General features: G+C 46.1%; 1 protein-coding gene across 1 annotated transcript in view; it reads right to left on the minus strand.

Moving 5' to 3' along the window:
• LOC146816624 (cytochrome P450 2K1-like) overlaps positions 1 to 20445 on the minus strand; it is a 220796-nt gene that overhangs the window by 56704 nt on the left and 143647 nt on the right. The window lies entirely within an intron of this gene.

Raw genomic sequence — 20445 nt, forward strand, 5'->3', positions numbered from 1 at the left:
AGATGAGAAGCACCCGCCCCTCCCCTCTCAAAGGTCTACCTTGATCTAGATGGGTCACTTCTTCACTAAAGCACATATAATCTAACCTATAAGGGCACATAATCATCCAGGATTCTTGAAATATACAGAGGTCAAATTACTCAATATAATACCCACACTAGGGCCTCTAGCTTAATTATCATTCCCACTGTGTTCCAGGAAATAATATTTAAATCAACGGAAGCATTTGTCATCTCTGAAATTTTCGAATTATTTAATTGCCTAGATTGAGAAGCAGTGCTATCAAGATGGAGGTCGAGGTGACAAGTAGGTAGGTCCCTAGGATGTCTGTCTGTTTCAATTCCATAAGGTACAATAGTATGAGGATTTAAGATATTGATTGGGAAACACTACTCAGTACCCTTAGCCAGCAGACCAGTTTGTCAAATACAGAACCAGTGGTAGCAGATGGTCTTAATAGATGTGAGCAGGAGGCTAACAGATTCGCCAGGTCACTGGGTGAGATTGGTGGATTATATTGAAATGAATAATTATTATTTATGTGAATACCTCTCAAAGGGAGTGTGTGAATGTCCAGTCCCACAAGAATTTCGACCAGCTCTTCTTTCTTTAGCACAAGTTGAATAAAATCCTTACAACCTCAATTACTCAAGTGTCTTTTTGCAGCTATTATATCAGATCGAATCAGTGAATAACAGTGGCAGGTTTCCTTTAACCAGTGTATTGTTTTATTAATCAGTGAGTCTGTATTCTCCCTTGTTCCCGACAACACTTTTGGAATATTGATCATATAAACAACTCTTTTTCTAGGGTGGTCTGTCTGCCAGTTTCATTTGGTCCATAGCTCACTTCGAGAGCTACAGATTACCTCTTTGTTTGATTTAGATGATTTAACTAGCTCGCTGGGTTACCTTGTTGATGTTGCTTTGATTGAATTGCATTAAGCTGCCCATTGGGATTGTGTATAACTAGTTTCTAGGGGATGCTCTTGTGGGAACTGAACCACAATAATTTCCTCAATCCCAATATCAAACAAACCCTAAATTTTACCATAGGCAGTTCAGCCCCACAATTCTTCTAATTTATCTAGGGGTAAAAGACTATCCTCTCAAAAATACACAAAATTTATGATTATAAACTGGGAACACTCAAGAACCAAGTTCAAGATTGGAATGAAGTTTAAAAGATTTATTACAGGGTCTTTAATGAAACATTGCAAATCAATACATAATTGTGTAATAAAGACTCAGAAATATTGAATCATGAATCACAGCAAAACTGACGTCAAATAATGAAAAGACCATCTAAATTCCAAGTCAAACTCATGAAGAGTACTGACAACATCTTAGTGAGAAAATCTGAGAATAAACGCAAAGCGTCTTTGGAAGAAATGAGAACTTGCACCAGATCCTGCTAAAGCTGCGGTTTTAAACACATTTTAGTTCAACTTTATTGCTTATGGAGATTCAGCATGTGATTACATTCCTCAACAGAGGCTTACTCTAGATAACAGCCCAACTGACAGGCAGTCTGTCATGTTATAAAGATGACTTCAACTTTATCTCAACAAATGAAGGATGAGTGATTTGAGCAAAGGTGCTCTTATTGTTACAGAAAAGATGTTCACAAAGCTAGTTCTTTTCAAGAGAGCGGTCTGTTTGTAATTACTAGACCTATCAGCTTTAAGGTGAGCCTACCCCAAAAATCTTTACTTACTAATACTTACCTCAATTCCAGGTCCAGGTCCAGTAGGCCTGAAGTACTTATTGTGCCACCTCCTTAAGTTGCACCTTAAAACATGTCACAGGGTTGCCTTTTTAGCCTGAATGCTGTTTGAAACTGCTAATACGACTTGACAATGTATCCCTCTTGCCAAGCCTTAAATTCCCTTTTTATTGCATAGAAGTCACCCCTAAGGTAGGCCTTAGGTAGCCAATAGGGTAGGGAGTATTGTAATTAAAAGGTTTGACATGTTTTACGTGTCCTGGTAGTGAAAAACGCCTGAATTCATTTTCCATTAATTAGAGACCTACCTTTCCCATAGGTTAACATTGGTTTGACGTATTCCATTTAATAAGTGCTTACATTAGGTTGGCACCTGCTATCCAGTTTTTGTTTAGTATCAATGAAATTGTGATTAAATCTCTTCTTTAATGGCAAAGTCAGATTTTTAATTACAATTTTGAAATGGCACTTTTAGAAAGTTGGCATTTTCCTGCCCTTAGCCCTTTGAGGAGAGGGTGTGGGGTAAAGGAGAGTGTGTGGTGTAACGGCCTGGACTGCCAATTTTGAAGCAGGAAGAACCAGGTTTGAGTCTTGGCATCAGCTCAATATCCTGTGATTCTGGGAAAACCACTTCGGACCTGATTCCAAGTTTGGGAGTAGCCTACCTGCCACTGCCCCACTCCCACACAGCCAAACTCAACCGACGTCCGCCCGCCAGATTAGGAGTTTTCTCCTGGTCTGGTGGGCAGTCCCACGGTGGTTCCACCGCGATACCATGCTAAGGCTCATATGTGACCCTTAGGAAGGCAGTGCTGTGAGAGCGCCAAACCCCGTCCCTGCACAGCATGGACAGTGAAGTCCATGCCATGCAGGAACAGGGGGTGCATGAACACAGGGGGGCAGAACATGTGCCACCCTGCATGTATCCCCAGGCCTTGAGGTAACAGGGGGCCCGGGCTCCCTGCTATGAAAACTGTGGTAGTAAGGAAACTTATAATATGCATGGCGGTACCACAGGGGAACTGCCAGAATAATGTGAGCCTCTGACTGCTGAGGGATCATGGAACCCCGGTGGTTGCGGCAGTACAATGGCTGTCCGACTGCCAAACTTGTACTAGGGACAGCCAGTGCAAGGTGGATTTAGTGGTTCATTGGACCACCAACTCACAATTAGACCCTTAATCTACCCATGCCTACAAGTGCCTTGATACATTTACAGGTGATTTGCCATGCTTTACAAGTCCTGGATTTGTGTCTACAGCCTGTCTTGGGTCACATGACTGAGTGTAGCTCACAGTTAATCTTTGTTAAGTTCTCCCAGACATTCACACAATAGAGGAATTAGATGTGTCTGAATGGGACATCTGCTGGCAGAATGGGGTGCAGCACTGAGCACAGCCCAACTTATAACTAAATAGGTTGTGCTGGGCCTTCACAGGAATGACCTAACACCTCCACATTGTCACTGCTACCAGGGCAGGGGAGGTAGGAAATTTCATGCACTTCGTAGAACCTTTCTAGAGTTTCTCCCACCTTTCAGAGAAAGGGCCCCAGGGTATAATCCTGGACCTACGGAAGGACTCTCAGAGGACTGCCTGTGCTGTGACCAGCTGTGCACTCTGCAAGACTGCTTTGCTGTACCTGGAAGGACTGCTTTACTGCCTGGAGCCTGCCTTGAACCCTCAGAGGCCAGCCCTTCTGGTGAGCCCTGCATCTTCACCTGAACCCATGACTAGCAGAGTGACTACAAGGGCTAATATGCTGGCCTTCTGTTCAGAGCCATACTGACACATATTGAAGTTGGACTTGAACCCAGCCTAAGTCCATTCAAAATTACTGGAATAATATTCAGTCCTTAGGAATTTTAAATTACACTCTATGCCGATGATGTCCTCCTCACAATAGGCTCCCCAAATGTTTTGCTGTCTGTCGCGGTTGAGATTCTTCAGGCTTTTGAGAGGGCCTCTGGCTACAAATTAACCTTGCCAAATCATAACTCCTTAATCTGATGATAGAACAGGAAGAGCAGGCAGAGCTTGTGAGGCATCTTTAGATGGGCGAAATCTATCCTGAATACTTCTAACATGACTATTGGAGACCTGTTTACTGCTGCTTACCCCCCCCCATGCTAGCAGCCATTGACAAGGACCTTCATGCCTGGAGGGGGCCAATGCTCTCCTGGTTGGGTAGGATCAAAGCGGCTAAGATGTACATCTTTTCCCATCTATTCTATTCATTTTATGCTTTCTCGATACGGCTCAACTCTTTCTACTTGAAGAACACCCAGCGCCAACTCATAGCTTTCATCTGGATGGATACAACCCCAGGCCTCCCACAGAGACTGATGGCACAACCCTGAGACTGAAGCGGGCTTGGACCCCCAGTATACCTTACTGCTACACGGTGACCCAGCTCCATGTGGTTGTGGACTAGTCCATGATCGAATTGGAAAAGAATTGGCAAGATATGGACCATGCGATCGATAGGAGACCACTTTGCAATCTGGAATGGATCAACAAATGGAGCAGGCCAGCCAACGTCTAACTTAGCACTCCAGTGTCCATGACCCTTAAGACTTGGGACTTATATGTGGAAATGGAGATCATGTTTCCGATATTCCTACCCCTATATGCCCATCCATTTAACCCTGAGGTCTCTTCTACATTAGAGGGGAGGCCTTCCATATCTGGCTGGATGGAGGTGCACGATGATCTCGTATATGTTTATCCATGGAGCTCCTAGATCTTCCTGCAATGTAAAGAGGCATTTGCACTCAAGGCATCTGAAAGACTCCACTTCGCTCAGATTTGTCATTGGTTTACACACTCTTTCATTAGTGCTGGAGTCTCTAGGTCTAAACCCCATTTTGAGTCACTGCTTCCTGAGCTGATGGGTTCCAGGGGAAAGGACATTTGCTCTATGCAAGCTCCTCTTCGGTCAGAATATGTCCCATTCCTGTAGACATAATGAAGGATGGGAACAGTCCCTCAGCATACAATGCACTACCAAGCACTGGAACAACCTAAGCAGGGACATACACTACTCCTCTACCTCCACTTTCGAGAGAAAAAAAACACTAAAAAGCATGGGGTGGCGGGCACTGCACACCACCTAGATTACACAGCATGTACCATAATTCTTCCCTCTGATGTTGGAGAGGCTGTGGAGCCCTGGGAAAGGCACTTCGCATCTGGTTGGCCTGCCCGGGTACCAGCCCTTCTGGGAGGTGGTCTCAATGGTCTTACCGGAGGTTATGTCTAATCCATTTCCCTTCATGTTGGAATTGATGCCCTGGGCCTTAGACCGGCAAACATAAAAACATTGACTTGCCATGAAAGGTATACATTCCTCCAGTGACCAAGAGCATAAAAAGTGCTGACAGCCTTTAATTGGAGTAAGGCAGCTGTAGGACCCTCTGCCTTATGGTTCCATAGACTGTGGATGAAACTGGCCATGGGACTTCTTTTTTTTTTTGTCCTCATCTCACCATTAAGCTTCCGCAGATGTTAATTAAAAGCCGTCATTACAAACTGGGCGCACGGCGGCTGGCTGCACTTGCTTAGGTCGACCTGACCAGCCCCGTTTGACTAAGGCTTTGTGTAATCATAGGACCGGGGGGAAGCCAATTGGAATTATATTAATCTCAAGTCTCGGCCCCAACTCATAAGTGGCTGCCAAATGTTTGTTGAGCTTTCCCCTGTTCCATTCTGGTCTAAACGAGCCATAGCAAGTGTGGATTTAAGACAGTCCTTGCATTTCGGGGGCTGCGGGTCCTTCCACTTCCTGCAGATCTCTGTCCGGGTGAGTAACACCAAATATAATAGCAGCCCGCTATGAGTCTGTGATGCATTCAGATTGAACAAACCGTCATCGCCAAAAAACACTAATGATAAGTTGACCTCAATGCTAACTTTAAAAATAACACTAATAATTTCACCAACCCGTTCCAAAAAGTTCTTAATTCGGGACAATCATAGAAGATATGAATGTCGTTATCATTGGGGGACATGCACCTGGGGCATTTGGGGTTGGACAGTGGGGCGAATTTGGCAATCTTGGCCGACGTATAGTAAATTCTGGTAATAACGAAGAAATGATTCTTCTTTAGGCAGGCTGGTTTAATACATTTATAGAGTAATTTCAAAGAAGGCTCGTACAGGTCTACAATGTTGGGTTCGAAGCTGGATTGATTCCAAACTGAAAATTGCAGTGGAAGTTTCAGGTCATCTGCATCCAGAAACATCTTATACCAAATAGATATCTCTTTCTTTTTTGGATGCACTGATTGTAGAAAGTGCTCCATTTCCCAATCTCCTCTTATATCCACTTTTTCTGCCCCAACCAGGATACGAGTTGTAGATACTTAAACCTGGAGAAACCATTTCAGATCTTAGCCCTTAACAACTCCCAAGGATAGATTCAGTCTGCAATTGGTGTAGCCAAACTATCCTTGAGGCAAGGCGGTTTCCCGGGGGAATCCCATATAGGTGAAAAATCTGAGTAATACCCGATTCCCCATCTACATCTTACTTTATACCAAGTTTCCAAGGCCGCCTTAAGGAGCTTCAGGCGTACACGTTTAAAGAACCTCGGGCCCCCAAACTTATATAGAAAGTCTTCTCCACCGCTTCCACCCTCCATCATAGCCATCTCGCCCAACAGCCTTCCCCAAGATGTCTCCTCCGGTTTTAATAGTAGCATCCGGATGCCTTTAAATTGAAATGCGACCAAATACCAACCAACATCCGGAAGAGCCAACCCCCTTTTGATGAGCCTACGCCCCAGTTTCTTCCAGGACAGCCTTGCACCCTTGTCTCCCCAGATAAAGCTCCCGATCTTACTTGCTAATACTCTTACTTGGGAAAACCATGGGGACAGCGTTAAACAAGTAGGTCAGCTTTGGGAGAATAACCATCTTCACCAGGTTAACCTTCCTATAGATTGTCAAGAGAAGATTCCTTCATCTAGCAAAGAGGTGATCTATTTCCTTGGTGGTTTTGTTCAAATTTATCTGGGGGATTTTATCCAATTCTTTGACTATGGAGATGCCCAAATATTTTAACTCTTTACTAGTAGTGCCCTCCCATTGGTCGATGTTCCAACACATCATCTCTGTTTTAGAAGTATTGGCTAATTAGCCCGACAAAGAGCCACATTCTTCCAAAAGGGCTTCAACCCGTGGAATAGCCACCCCCGGATTACTAGTGTATAACATTGAATCATCAGTGTAAAGGGCTAACTTAGATTGATAAAGTTGGTATTTAAATGGGGGGATTGAGTCATCCAATCTAATAGCTTGCGCTAATGGATCTATATAGATATTAAACAACAGAGGGGAAATGGGACAGCCCTGTTTTGTTCCCCTCAGGATATTGAAACTGGAGGTCAGCATACCATTCAACAAGATCCTTACAGAGGATCCCTGATAACACTTTCTCGGGGTTTGAATAAAAATGGGACCAAAGCCCATAGCCCCTAGGACATCCCTGTTACAAAGCCCTTCTGATCGATGTTAACCAGGCTGGGGATCAGTTTAGCCAATCTCCCCACCATAATAACCATAAAGATCTTATAATCGGAGTTCAGCAGGGAGATTGGACGATAGGAGTCCGCTTTCAGGGGATCCTTTCCTGGTTTCAGGATCAATACAATGGTTGCTTCCTTCCACGACCTGGGGACATGGCCAGTTGGGCGATACACGGAATTAAACATGGTAGCCAGTGCCGGGGCCAATTTATCTGATAAGTGTTTGTAAACTTCATTAGGGAGTGCATCCATTCCTGCTGCTTTGTTATTTTTTTCATTTCTTTATTTGGTCTTTAATCTCTTCTAGGGTGATAGGGTCGTCAAGGATATTGCGGCTATCGTCCATTAGAGTTGACAGAGATTTCCCTCTCAGCCAAGTTTGTATACACTCGAGGGAAGAAACCAAATCCTCTTTATAGAGATCCGAGAAGAGGGAGAGTAGGCAGGCTTGCATGTCCTCTAAACTACTAGACCTATCTCCATTATTGTTTATGATCAATTCATTGATATTATTTTTTGCGCGGTCGACTCTAGCTTTCCAGGCCAGTAGGGCGCCTGCCTTCTCGCCATACTCGAAATTCTGCATGTTTGTGGTGCGCCATTGACCTCTGCACTTCTGATCCAGTCTATCCCTATACTCCTGCCTAGCACCTTCCAGGTCGCCCTGGACTCGCGCCAACCTTCCTGGACTCCCATAGCTGAGTCGATTCCTCTCCGCCTCTAACTGCAGGATTTTCCCCTCGATGGTATGTAGCTCCCGGGCCTCAGCCCTATTCTTGGAACATATTAGGCCATGTAGTCTACTCCTCAGATTAGCCTTAAAGGCATCCCAGACGAAATCCATAGTCGTCGAACCAATATTTATTAGAAAATAGTCTAGGGAAGATGATTTAATGGCTCAGATGATCTCGGGGTCCAATAGCATGATGTGAGAGCACTGGAACCTATTGGACAGATGTGAGAGCACTGGAACCTATTGGACAGAGGAACATGGCGGCCGTCAGCTAAATGACCGTGGTCCCGCTCACGCAGGTTTTTTTTTTAATGGGTCCTGCTGATGGAGCCCTGGGATTCTTTTGTATATGTTAAAAAACCCCGCCCTCCTTTTTACCTTGGGGGGCAGCTCTGGGCGGTGAGTCCCCCCCTTCCAGCCTCGACGATCGTATGGCACCGGACTCCCACAACGACCCGACAGTGTTCGGAGACTGGCAGTGGGAGGAAGCGGCGAGCGAGTGAAAGCGCCAAGATACCGCCTGCTTTCAGCTCCGGATCACTGGAGGCAGGGTCAGCACCAGCTCTGGCGTCTACAGAAGCTCTGGGTCAGAAGCAGAAGAGGTGGTAGAGTTTGGCCCCAAGGTAGGGAGTCTGAGCTCCATTTTCTTGGCCGAGGACGGTAGTACTGTTGTCTGGAGGAAAGGTAAGGGGGGATGCATCATTTCTGGATAGTTCTATTGGCAGTGTCTCCCCCTCTCACTATAAGAGGGCATTTGTAATCTCCCAGCCACCTGTGGAGGGAGAGGTACTCCTCAATTGCATGGAGATAAGTGATGCTGTGTAAGTGGGTATTTCACCTCCCAAAGTCGGCAGGTACACGCTCCATGCCAGAGCTGCCCACTACTCCTCTAACATTGATATCATACAGCCTTTTTGTCCTCACGAGTCTCTCCCCCTGTCTCTGAAGTATGAGTGTCTGCAAAGCAGAGTAAGCGGAAAGGAGGTGCAACGGACCACGATACTGTCATGAAGGGAAAAGAGGCTGGCAAGGGCAGGGGTAGGGGTAAAAAGCCATCGCCTCTAAAAGTAAAAATAACTCCTTTACTGAAAACGTATTACAAGGTTATGTCTTCGTCAATCTTAACGATTAGTGACCCCAAAAAAGACGCTGATCATGTTAGCCCCTCGGTGGGTTCGCACAGCCTACAGAGCCCTCCAGTCATCCACATAAGTAAGCCTTCAGATGGGACAACTACAGGGTCAAAAGGTATGCTTAGTACCTCACAGAGTAACATGAAGGGGACAAGGCCACAGGACCCCTTGAAGGACCTAGTTGAGAGTTTGGAAGGTCCCTTATCTTCTATCCATCCCGCAGTAAGCCTCTCTAATAGATACACAGTCCTGGCAACACAAGGCAATCAGAAAGTCCAGCAGAATGTCATTAATTTCACAGATGATTGTTTCGCCCCGGATACCATGAAACGCTCACTGGCAGTAATACTACTTGCTCTTAAAGATGAGATGACTAGCAGGTTCACTGTGTCAGAATCAAACCAGGCTGAGATGGCAAGTAGATTCTCCGTTTCAGAGGCGAATCAGGCTTCAAGCATCTTGTGAGGTGTTGGCTCAGAAACTGAAGAAGTCACTATAAGAACTGAGATACATAAGGTTACAAATTAGTCGTCCCGTATATTCAGGACACTATACTATTGCATCATGGTCTGTGCCAGGGATGAGGGGCCTGTAGTCAAACCTTCATCAAGGCGGTCCTCGCCTTATTTGCCTACACGATTCCCTGGAGACCGCATGCGCAATAGTATAGCATCCTAAATATATGGGACAACTCATTTGTAACCGTATGTATATTAGGTGCATGTGCATGGCATGCGACCCTGTGTTTCCTTATCAGAGGATCTAGAGGAGTGCTACTATTGGAACTAGGTTCCCAGGAAGTCATGAAGAACAACCAATAGGGGAATGGTTCGAAACATGTTGGCTGCTTATTTCTGAAGCAAACAGACTCATAAAAGTCCGTGCCTTCAGTCATAACCCCTGATTTTAACCTTACTGACTAGGGGCGGGAATAAAACATTTGTCCAACTAGTCAGGTATTTTTAACTCTCTTTTCCACTCCCCCCTTTACTATCATTATTATTTAACACACCAATAGGTGTTCCTGCATAATCACTAAGTTGTAGCACGCCTCAATCCATAGAGGATTGGGATAAACCCCAATGATGAAGCATGCCACCAAGGAGCAACCCTGGTGGGCGAGGGGTCTCTAGGAAAAACGTTTTTTCCTACTGAGTGATCACAGTGAAATCTCACTGTATCCAACACACCTGCTCACAAAATAGGGTGCCAAATGCCTGACATGATCCTTAAGGATATTTCTTTATCTGCTGGGAGAATGCCTACAGGAGGAGCCCAATTCAGGAACTCCATGCTGCAAAACTGAAAAGGTCCTGGAACAACAGGGTTTGTGGTGACCATTGAAATTCCAAAGTAAATGGGTTGCTTTCATTAGAATAAGCGCTGAAGAAGTGAACCAGAAATTGGTCTTTCTAATCCTTCCTTTGCAATGTTGAACCTCCAAATTAACTACAGTATGCAGCACCAACCGTAAGCCAGGACAGATTTCAAAATGCCGTCCATTAACCCTGCATTAAGACCTGACCTCAGGCAGGTGGGTTGATTTTTGGCGTGGTCAAAATTTTCCGACAAAGAAATACCAACTATCTTGATGACTTTGTGGTACAAGTTCAACATTTTCAAGTGACCAATACAGACAAGGCTTTTTCTTGAACCACATTCCACTTTTGGCCTTGTGGAATGTAGGTCAAGCCACATTCCCGTGGATATTGCATTGTGGTTCAACCTACAGGACCCAAAGCTATTTTTAACAATTGACACTAGTTGCTCTTATTTATTTCACTTCTTTGTGCAGGACTACAACATGCTCCAATCGGACCTGCATCTTCAACGAAATCTAGGTCACAGTCACAATGAGTAAGCCAGAGGCAATTTCAATACCACTTTCAAAGGCACTAACTGTGCCCCTTCCTACGGAATAGTGATTTGAACTGAGACAGTGACAGTGAGAAGAAGCAATGGAGATTTTCCTAAAAACAATGGTTACATTCTAATACTTGTTTTGTGTCATGTTGTACAATATAGAGAAATCAGTTGAGGGTAATATGAAAAGATTGAATGGAAGAGTAAGGGAGGGAAGGCTACATTGGGATCTATTTACAAAATTAAATCCAAACAAAAATGTAAGTTTAGAATCAGAAAGCATTCCTGTCAAGTGAAAATTCATTTACTTTGGTAGTTTTCTGTTCTTCAAGTGTGGCAATATCTGCAGTTGTAAATCCCACTCAAGAGCTTGGAAGTGGGTGTTTCAAGGTATGATTTGCCTTGGAGGTTTGAGAATGCCCATAAATGTGTACATTTGTGGGCATTCGTACACAAAATGTCCCTCCGACTCACCACATCCTGCAGAAACGACTCCTCGTCCCCTATGGAACACCTCCATTTTCAGATCCAGATCAACCCCAGAACGACTCTACATGGCACCCTCCCCTACAGACCTCCTGGACTACACGCCACGCTCACCACTATCATCACAGACCTCATCACGTCCCATGCCCTCGTATCCATGGACTACATATTCCTCGGAGACCTGAATTTCCACCTCGACAACCCCAGCTACCCCAACTTCTCTACCCTCCTGGACAACCTCACCAACATCGAACTGAGACAGCTCTTCACCTCCCCCACCCACAAGGCAGGAGACACCCTCAACCTCATCTTCGCTGGAGGACACAACATTCGCTTCAGCCACAACACGCAACCCCTCTGGATGTACCACTATTGCGTCCACTTCTCCTTTTTGAAACACACCGCACACAAAGCCACACCTCACCCCCACGCATGAGCATGAAAAAATCTCAGAGGAGCAACTCAACTCCGCCCTCAACTGCACTCCCCCTCCCACCACAACCGACACCAACTATGCGGCCAACGCACTCCATAGATGGATCACTGACTGCAAAGACACATTCGCCCCCTTCCAGAACTCTGACAGAAAACACACCATGAAAGCCAGCTGGTTCACCACGACCTCCGAGAATCCAAGCACACTTACCGACTACTCGAAAAAGCCTGGCGGAAGAGCAAAACCCCCAAACCACACTCCGCCTACAGGATCGCCATGACAGACGACCACCAAATCATCAGAACCACGAAGAAGAATTTCATCTAGAAGAGAATCCTCACCAACTCCAGCTAAGGAACTCTTCAGCATCATACAACAATTTACAATACCCCCAGCAAGTCCTCCAACGTCCCTCCCTCCCGGGACCTCTGCAACAAGCTCAGCTCCTACTTCTATCTCAAGATCAGGACTCTCTACGACAACTTTGATGAGCAGAACCTAAGCACTGGTTCATTCCTTCAACCTTCAACACAACCCAGCCTACCATCACCGCATGGACCACTGTCACCACAGAAGACACAGCCATGACCATGAGAAGCATACACTCAGGGGCCCCTCCACTGACCCCTGCCCACCACTCATCTTCCATAGAGCCACCTCCTCCATACAATCCGAACTACGACGTACCATCAACTGCTTCCTCGAAACAGGCACATTCCCCGGCAGCAGAAAACACGCATAAGTCAAGCCCCTCCTCAAGAAGCCCACCACACACCCGACGGACCTCAAGAACAGACCCATCTCTCTCCTCCCCTTCACTGCCAAAGCCACAGAGAAGATCGTCAACAGCCAGCTCACCAACTTCATAGAAGCCAACTCGGTCCTCGACTCCTCCCAATCTGGATTCTGCAGCAACCACAGAACAGAGCCCGCCCTCCTAGCTGCCACAGTCGACATCCGCACCCTCCTCGACCAGGGCCACGCGGCTGCTCTCATCCTTCTAGACCTCTCAGTGGCCTTCAACACCGTCTCCTACCACACACTAACCGACAGACTCCACGACGCCGGCATACAAGGAAGCGCCCTTGGCAAGATCCCCTCTTTCCTCACAGGCCGAACCCAAAGTATTAGACTCCCGCTCCTCCTCTCCGAACTCACAGAGATCAGCTGCGGAGTACCCCAAGGATCCTTACTCAGCCCCATGCTCTTCAACATCTACATGGGCCCCCTCGCCACCATCATCAGAAAACACGGACTCAGCACAGTATCTTACGCCGACGACACCGAGCTCATCCTCTCCATCACCAATGAACCTGACACCACCAGACACAGCTTCCAGGAAGGAATGAAAGACTCCAGGATGAGCAACAGCTGCCTAAAGCTCAACTCAGAAAAACATAAATCCTCGTCCTTGTCCCCTCCGCATGGGACACCCGGTGGCCCACCACCCTCTGCAACCCCCCCCCCCCACGCACAGACCATGCTTACAACCTCGGCACCATACTTGACACCTCCCTCACCATGAACCGACAGATCAACGCCGTATCTTCCGCGTGCTTCACTACCCTCCACATCATTCGCAAGACATTCAAATTGATCCCCCCTGAATCCAGAAATATCATCACCCATACACTCATAACTAGCAGACTCGACTACAGAAACACCCTCCATGCCAGAATAAACAAATCTCTACTCCTCAAACTCCAGACCATCCAGAACGCTGCTGCCAGACTGGTCTCGGCATCCCACAAGACCACATCACCCAGCACCCACAGAACTCCACTAGCTCCCTGTCAAAAAGAGAGCGACCTTTAAGCTCTTCACTCATGCCTACAAATCCCTCCACAACATCGGATCCCAATACCTCAACGAAAGACTCACCTGCTACGCACCCAAGAGAAGCCTCTGCTCTGCCGAACTTGTCCTGGCCGAAATCTCACGCATCTGCAGAGCCAGAGCAGGGGGAAGATCTTTCTCCTACATCGCAGCCAAGACCTGGAACTAACTTCCCCCAGCATCAAACAAACCCCCACGTTGCAAGCTTTAAGGAAGAGCCTCAATACCTGGCTCTTTGGTTAGGATGGAGCTGCTCGTACCCCTCTCTCCCCACCCCCTTGAGACCCTCTCGGGTGAGTAGTGTGCTTTACAAATCCCTGATTGATTGGTTGATTCCCAGACTTCTCTCTGACATCTTCCCATCCTGGAAATGCTTAAAGATTTACTGCTGCCAAAGACTAGTGTTAATCCCCTTCCAGAATGGGAAAGGAAACAGTTCACCTTCAGATTTGTTGGATAAGGGCTTTGTTCATGGTGAAAAAATACACAAAGAAAAGAGAAAAGAAAAAGTGTGCTTTTGCACAGGGGGTTTCTTAATCTCTGTGCAGAGTTCTCGAATATGAGGATCTCCACGCAAGGAGAATGGTAGCCCTTGTAAATAGTGACATAACTTTGCCACTTTCTAGACCTGCTACTGAGATTATTTGTAAATAGAAAAAAATGGAAAAGTATGCGCAGGAGAACGTGTAAATGTCTACCCATCTTATTCCCTTTTAGAGACTAGTTTTATTGTATTCAGTATAATTATGCCACTTTGAGGATCTATCTCGATTGCCATCACTCACTGCATATTTTGCCAAGAGTCTCTGTATACAAGTGTTTGAGCATTCTACAAAAACTCTTAAAAGAAATAAATAAATAAATAGAATAAAATAATCCTCTTATCTAGCACCTCATGTCCCCATAGACACATATTAGGTAAGACCTTTGATACATTGGGCCCTAACCTATGTACTTCAAACAAAGTAATGCACAGTGGAGCTCACAAAATGTGGTTTCACAAAGTACATTTCTATGGATTATGTAGTAATGTAAGTAGATACCAGTAGTTTATAGTCTACTGCATTCACACAATGATTTGTGGTCACAATTTAAGTATAAGTTCTTTGACTGTAGCAAAATATCTTTGACTTTAGCCAGAGCATATTACCCAACAACCCAAGATAGTTCTATTCCCCCAGAAGGCAAATTTCCTGATTCAAAACAGTAGCTGTCTCATGACTGGCACCTGGCCCACCTTATCTGTCTGGATGAAATATCTATTTTATAACCACAGGAATGGGGTGTTCCAGACAAACATTTTAACGTCCGGAGCACTTCACATGGATGCATGAATGCAATTTCTTCTTCTTGTAGTATCACTACGAGGTAGCAGATTGCTGTCTGCTTTTGAACTTGTTGTACCTAAGTGCCAGTCTTACACAACCATTGGATAAGGGAAAATTAATAACATATGCTAACGATATTCAAGGCCTGATTCGCAAAGGGCATTTATGTCTGGGCCATCACTCATGACGGGACCTACGCTTTGCAGTTTCTCATCGCGGAGATCCCACCATGAGTGTGCAACCCCCGCCATTGCTGCGGGGCCTCTGCCACGAGGGCCTCATTTTTGAGGCCCTAACGACACTTTTGCGCCACCAGAACGTCACTGTTTGGACGTTCCAGTAGCGCAATGTGCCACAGCATATTCATAAGGCCACATAAAGCCACTTTACATGTTTTTTCATGGCCTTATAAATATGTGCCCCTTTCACACTGAGAACTGCATGAAAGCACAGTTCCTCAGATGGTACTGTGAGTGTGCCACTGCAACACCCATGGAAACTGACACATCTCCAGATTTACGAGAAATCGCCCTTCCTGCACAAAATCAATCAGCCCCTCAACCCATTGGCAGCCCATTTTTTGCCGGCGCTGTGGAAAAGGACAGGAATGCACCGTGTCCCATACATACATCACATTCCTGCATTTCTGTTTTGATGTAGGGCAGTGCAGCAAGATTCCTTGAAGTGGTGCCCAACGTGAAAACCTCATAAATGAGACCCGTAGGCCTTAAAATGGTCAAAGACTTGTCTTTGAAGACACAAAAAAAGCTGAAGTGCCTGCATGGTCCTACCAAATTAAAATGCTCAGAAAAAGTCTCAGAGAAATCCTGTTTTAATTTTGGGATACGGTAGTTGAGTTATCCGTCCAATCCTAGATTGACTATCCTATCTGGGCTTGCCTGAAATTCTTTTGTGTAGGCTACAATTGGTCCAGAATACAGCTGTAAGGCTAGCTCTTGTAATGTGTACCTTTGAACACATCACTAAAATCAGGCATAATTTGCACTGGCTTCAAGTTGAGCAAAGGGTATTTTGTGTTTAAATCTTTTTATCGAGTTGCAAAAACAGGAATCGCACACAATGGGAAGTACAAGTACACTACTTCATTCACAGTCAGGTGACAGAGAAGAAGGAAAAGAATATGAGAAGATAAATAACAAACCAAATCAACAACAAAATGGGCAACCTCCCTGTCCCCCCCCTTCCCTGAATGCCAGACAGGCTCCGTAACACGAAACGTCATGAAACATCCAATGATTACCAATGATAACAATGAAGGGGGGAAGCATGCAAGCAATGCAATTGGGAATAGGTCGGCAAAACCCAGGAACCAAAAACAAAAAAAAAGAAAAGGCTTTACAAAGGAAATGGAAGCTAGTGGGCAAAAGGATGAGAGGGCACACTCAGGGGGAAAGAAAGACAAACTCCTGATTGGATCATCCATAGAGGAAAGCTAGCAGCGCAGGGGGGGAAGGGGAAGCAGAGAGGAAGTTGAAAATGTTAAAGAAAGTGAGGTGTCAAGTGACAGCACAGGAGCAGTGGGGCAGCCAGAAAGGGAAGAAGGGGGACAAGGGGGAGGAGGGAGGGCCTACACAAACCAGCAGACATAAAGGCTGTTTAACCCCAACAAGCAATCAGTAGTCAAAAAAGAAAAAAACAACCCCCAAGGAATGTCCAATTGACTGGGGCCAGAGGGACTGGCGATCCGTCATTCTGCCCCACGAAGAAGGGGGCCCCAAATATCTGTAAACAGGTGCTTCTGGTGAAAGCTCATTTTTGAAAACTTTATATGTAGCCCATAAATCAATAAATGGTTCCGATGTCCCTGCTCTCATTGCCTACGTTACCAAATATACTCTTCAGCAATTATTCCTCTGTTCCAAAAACCCAGACCAGGTGGAAAGTCTTTTTAAGATCAAACCTTCAAGGCATGGATCCAACTACCAACCAAGCGCCCTGCAACCAACTGCAGATTACAGAGTGTTGGAAAGAGCCCCTTTTTTAAAGGGTCACCCCCACTTTTTACCTGATACCTGACGTGATTTGCATGTGAAATGCACTAGGTCCCTGCTAATCAGGTCCCCAGTGCGAGAGGTCTTTCCCAAAAATGTACCATTGTTCGACAATTGACACAACTTTAGTCCCCTTATAAGTCCCTAGTAATTGGTACCCCTGGTACCTAGGGCATTGGGACTGAAGAGGGTCCACTAGGGCTGCAGCACGAATTGTGCCATCCTCGGGACTCATCACCAAGGTCATGCAAACTTCCATTGTAGGCTGGGTGTCTTGGTGCAAACAAAACCGAAAAGATGACATGGTGCACATCCCTGTGTGCCATGCCCAAAGACAATGCATGAGATATAGGTAAGACATCACTATAACAGGCCTCATAGCCCAAAGGTAGGGCACACTATGGGGCTGATTACGATGTAGCGTGGACACTTTGCGCCCTGCTACATGTCAGATTCGGTTCTGACCGATTCACGATCAGCGGTTCCGCATGACCGATTATGATGCGTCCAAACACCATTCGGAAGGACTCCCATTGACTTCAATGGGAGCCTGTGTTCCGACAGACAACACAGGCTCCGATGGGGAAAAGGGGTGTCTGTGGATAACCTTGTACCCTGTCATGGGCACCCCATGCTGCCTGCCACACTGAACATGATTTTACAACGAGGTCCCTTGTGTACATCCACAGCTCCCAACCAGAGGCCTCAGGATGAAGGGGGGCATGCTAGGGGCCCCCAAAGTCACTTTCCGACAGCCTTTTCATATCGGACAGTCCGACTCGGAAAGGCTGTAAGAATCCGACATCATAATTGGTCGGTCGGAAACACTGTCCATAGAACTGTATGAATTGGCTCCAGCTGACTCAGATTCTCCGAGGGCCGGTCGGAACTATTTTGGAATGACCGAATTGTTTCCCTTCTGACAGCTAGTATCGGAATTGTTTCCAACCGAGTCAGGTGGATAGGTTCTGACACGGTTAAGGGGAATCCGACTGTCATTCGGAGGCTTACCGCACAAAATCGTAATCGGCACCTAAGTCCCATGTGTGAACATATTTGCCTGAGCTAATGTGACCCTACAATGTCAAAGTCCATTCTTAGACATTGTAAATGAACAGCGAACCCATACTGAGTACATGGGCTGGACACTCATCATTACGAAGCCCCCAGCTCCATGATAACTTAACTGTACCCCAAGATGTTTGGTACCAAACATCTTGTGTTAATTAACCTGCACTGATACCAGTGTTGGATATATGAGCAAACACACACAGAGGGCACCTCAGAGGTGCCGCCTGATAACCTTACGACTACTAGTGTGGTTGTCGACTGGTCACAGCCAACCTACCATCACTAGACATGTTTCTGGCCTCCTCGGGTGAAAGCAGGATCTGCCTTCTTAGGCGGGAAGCTTCAAAGGCCCCTAAACCTTTGAAATGCAACCCAGGCCTCTCCAGTTAGTGGAAGATTCCAACCACCCTGTCCAGACCCCACTTTATGACAGGAGGACAGGTGAGAACATGTGTTACATTAGGAGGTGGGCCCACACCTAGCCAGCACCATCCCTAAGGTGGGGTAGCTAATGCGGACCCCTACTTTTCCAAATAATCCATCTTGGGTTGGAGAGATTTAGTCTATTAGGGTCAGGGTTATGCTTACTTTCCACAGGAAGTGGTCATATAGAGGGTGCAGTCCTTCTAATATAAGTAGCCCATTGGCTACCACCTGGTACTTCCCTTAATGCCCCTAAATTGAGTATTTAGGTGGCACCCATCGACCCAGAACTTCATATTCAATGGACCTAAAGAAGAACAGGACTAAGAAGAGCTGCTGATCCCGAGAACTGAGACCCTGCTACAGAGATTTGACGCAAACCACTGCCTGCTGCTTCATGACTAGACAAATAAGGGGAACTGTCTCGTCCTGCTACTGTGTGGCCTCTAAGAACCCCAGAGGACGACCAGCCTTTGCCAATTTCCAAGAACTCCCTTGGAGTAGAGGAGCAGCTCCCCTGCAGTCTGTAGGCACCAAAAACCGCAGAGTCTGGTCCATGGACTTGCAGCTCATTGGACCAATCCCCATTGTACCAGAACCCTGCTCCAAGACCAATCACAAAGAGTCCAGATTGGGACTTCAACTGCCCCGGAAGCAAGCACCCATTGAGGGAAATCAGCAGCCCTGAGACCCACTCCGTGAGTGGCCCAGTAGTCCTGAAATTGTCCCTGCCTGCTGTCTGCTTCTGACCCCGAAGACCACCTTTGTGTATAGTGTCCGACCAACATACCTACTCTGCATCCAGCACGCCTGAAATTTGTAACAATGAACCAGCTGTGCTCGCGTGCTGCTAAGGCCTGTATAACCTAAGCCCCCACTTAGGAGCTGTCGGACTTGCCTACAAGTCGCCCTCTATAGCTTGTTTCTAGGTGGCCCGCTTCTTTGAACCGCACCAGCTACCAACGCCTTCAGCACCGTGCTCCAGGCCGAATCCAGGACTCTCCTGATAAACCGCTGGAAAAACATTGCATTGTGGCTTGCTAACCCGCCGAACTGAGAAGGTGAACCCCTAGAACAGTCTGCCTGATTTTCTTTGCATTTCTACTTTCTCCTCCCATAGGAATCCATTGTACCTAATTGCACACAAATGTGAACTATTTCCGAATTTTGATAATTTATAAGAAACACAGTTCTTACCGCTTGCAAAAAGTGTTATTTTTCTAAATTGGTCTTGGATTTATTCTTTGAGTGTGTGTCTCATTTATTGCCTCAATGAGTAGAACAAATGCTTCCATCACACAAAAAGGGGCCTGAAGAGATTTAAAGACCAGCAGCAGATGACTCCCAATCGAAAAAGTCATATAACACGAAAAGGCCCCTGGGTCTGATCAAAAATAAAAGAGGAGTGCAGGAGTGTCCCTTTTAGAGGATGGTTTCCCTCACCCACCTGAGGATGGCATGCTTCATCATAGGGTAATCTCCTACCAATGCGAACCGGTCACAAAGCGGGCTACAACCCCCTCACTGAGAGGGAGGAGCTCAGTGATGTTTTAAGTATGAGATGAGAGGTATACTAAAACCTATAGATGAGTAGGGTGTTCTGGAGGTAGTGCGAAGATTTGTGAAGGGGAATGTGAGTTAAAACTAACTGCAAAGAATACCAGAAACTTTATTAGGGCATCCCAGGGTTAAGATTAAGAATGAAGTCTATATCAGGAGTGGATTAAACCTGTCATAGTGAGGGGATGGCCGACATGTTTCAGCCTCATACCCTCTGTAGAGGTGTTGTGGCTTTCTTCAGGACCAAAAATGTGAAGTATGTCTCTCAATACTTAACAGAGACATACACAACCATAAATAGGTATACTAAACC

This window comes from Triturus cristatus, chromosome 6 (genome assembly GCF_964204655.1).
Source record: "Triturus cristatus chromosome 6, aTriCri1.1, whole genome shotgun sequence".
Taxonomy (NCBI): domain Eukaryota; kingdom Metazoa; phylum Chordata; class Amphibia; order Caudata; family Salamandridae; genus Triturus; species Triturus cristatus.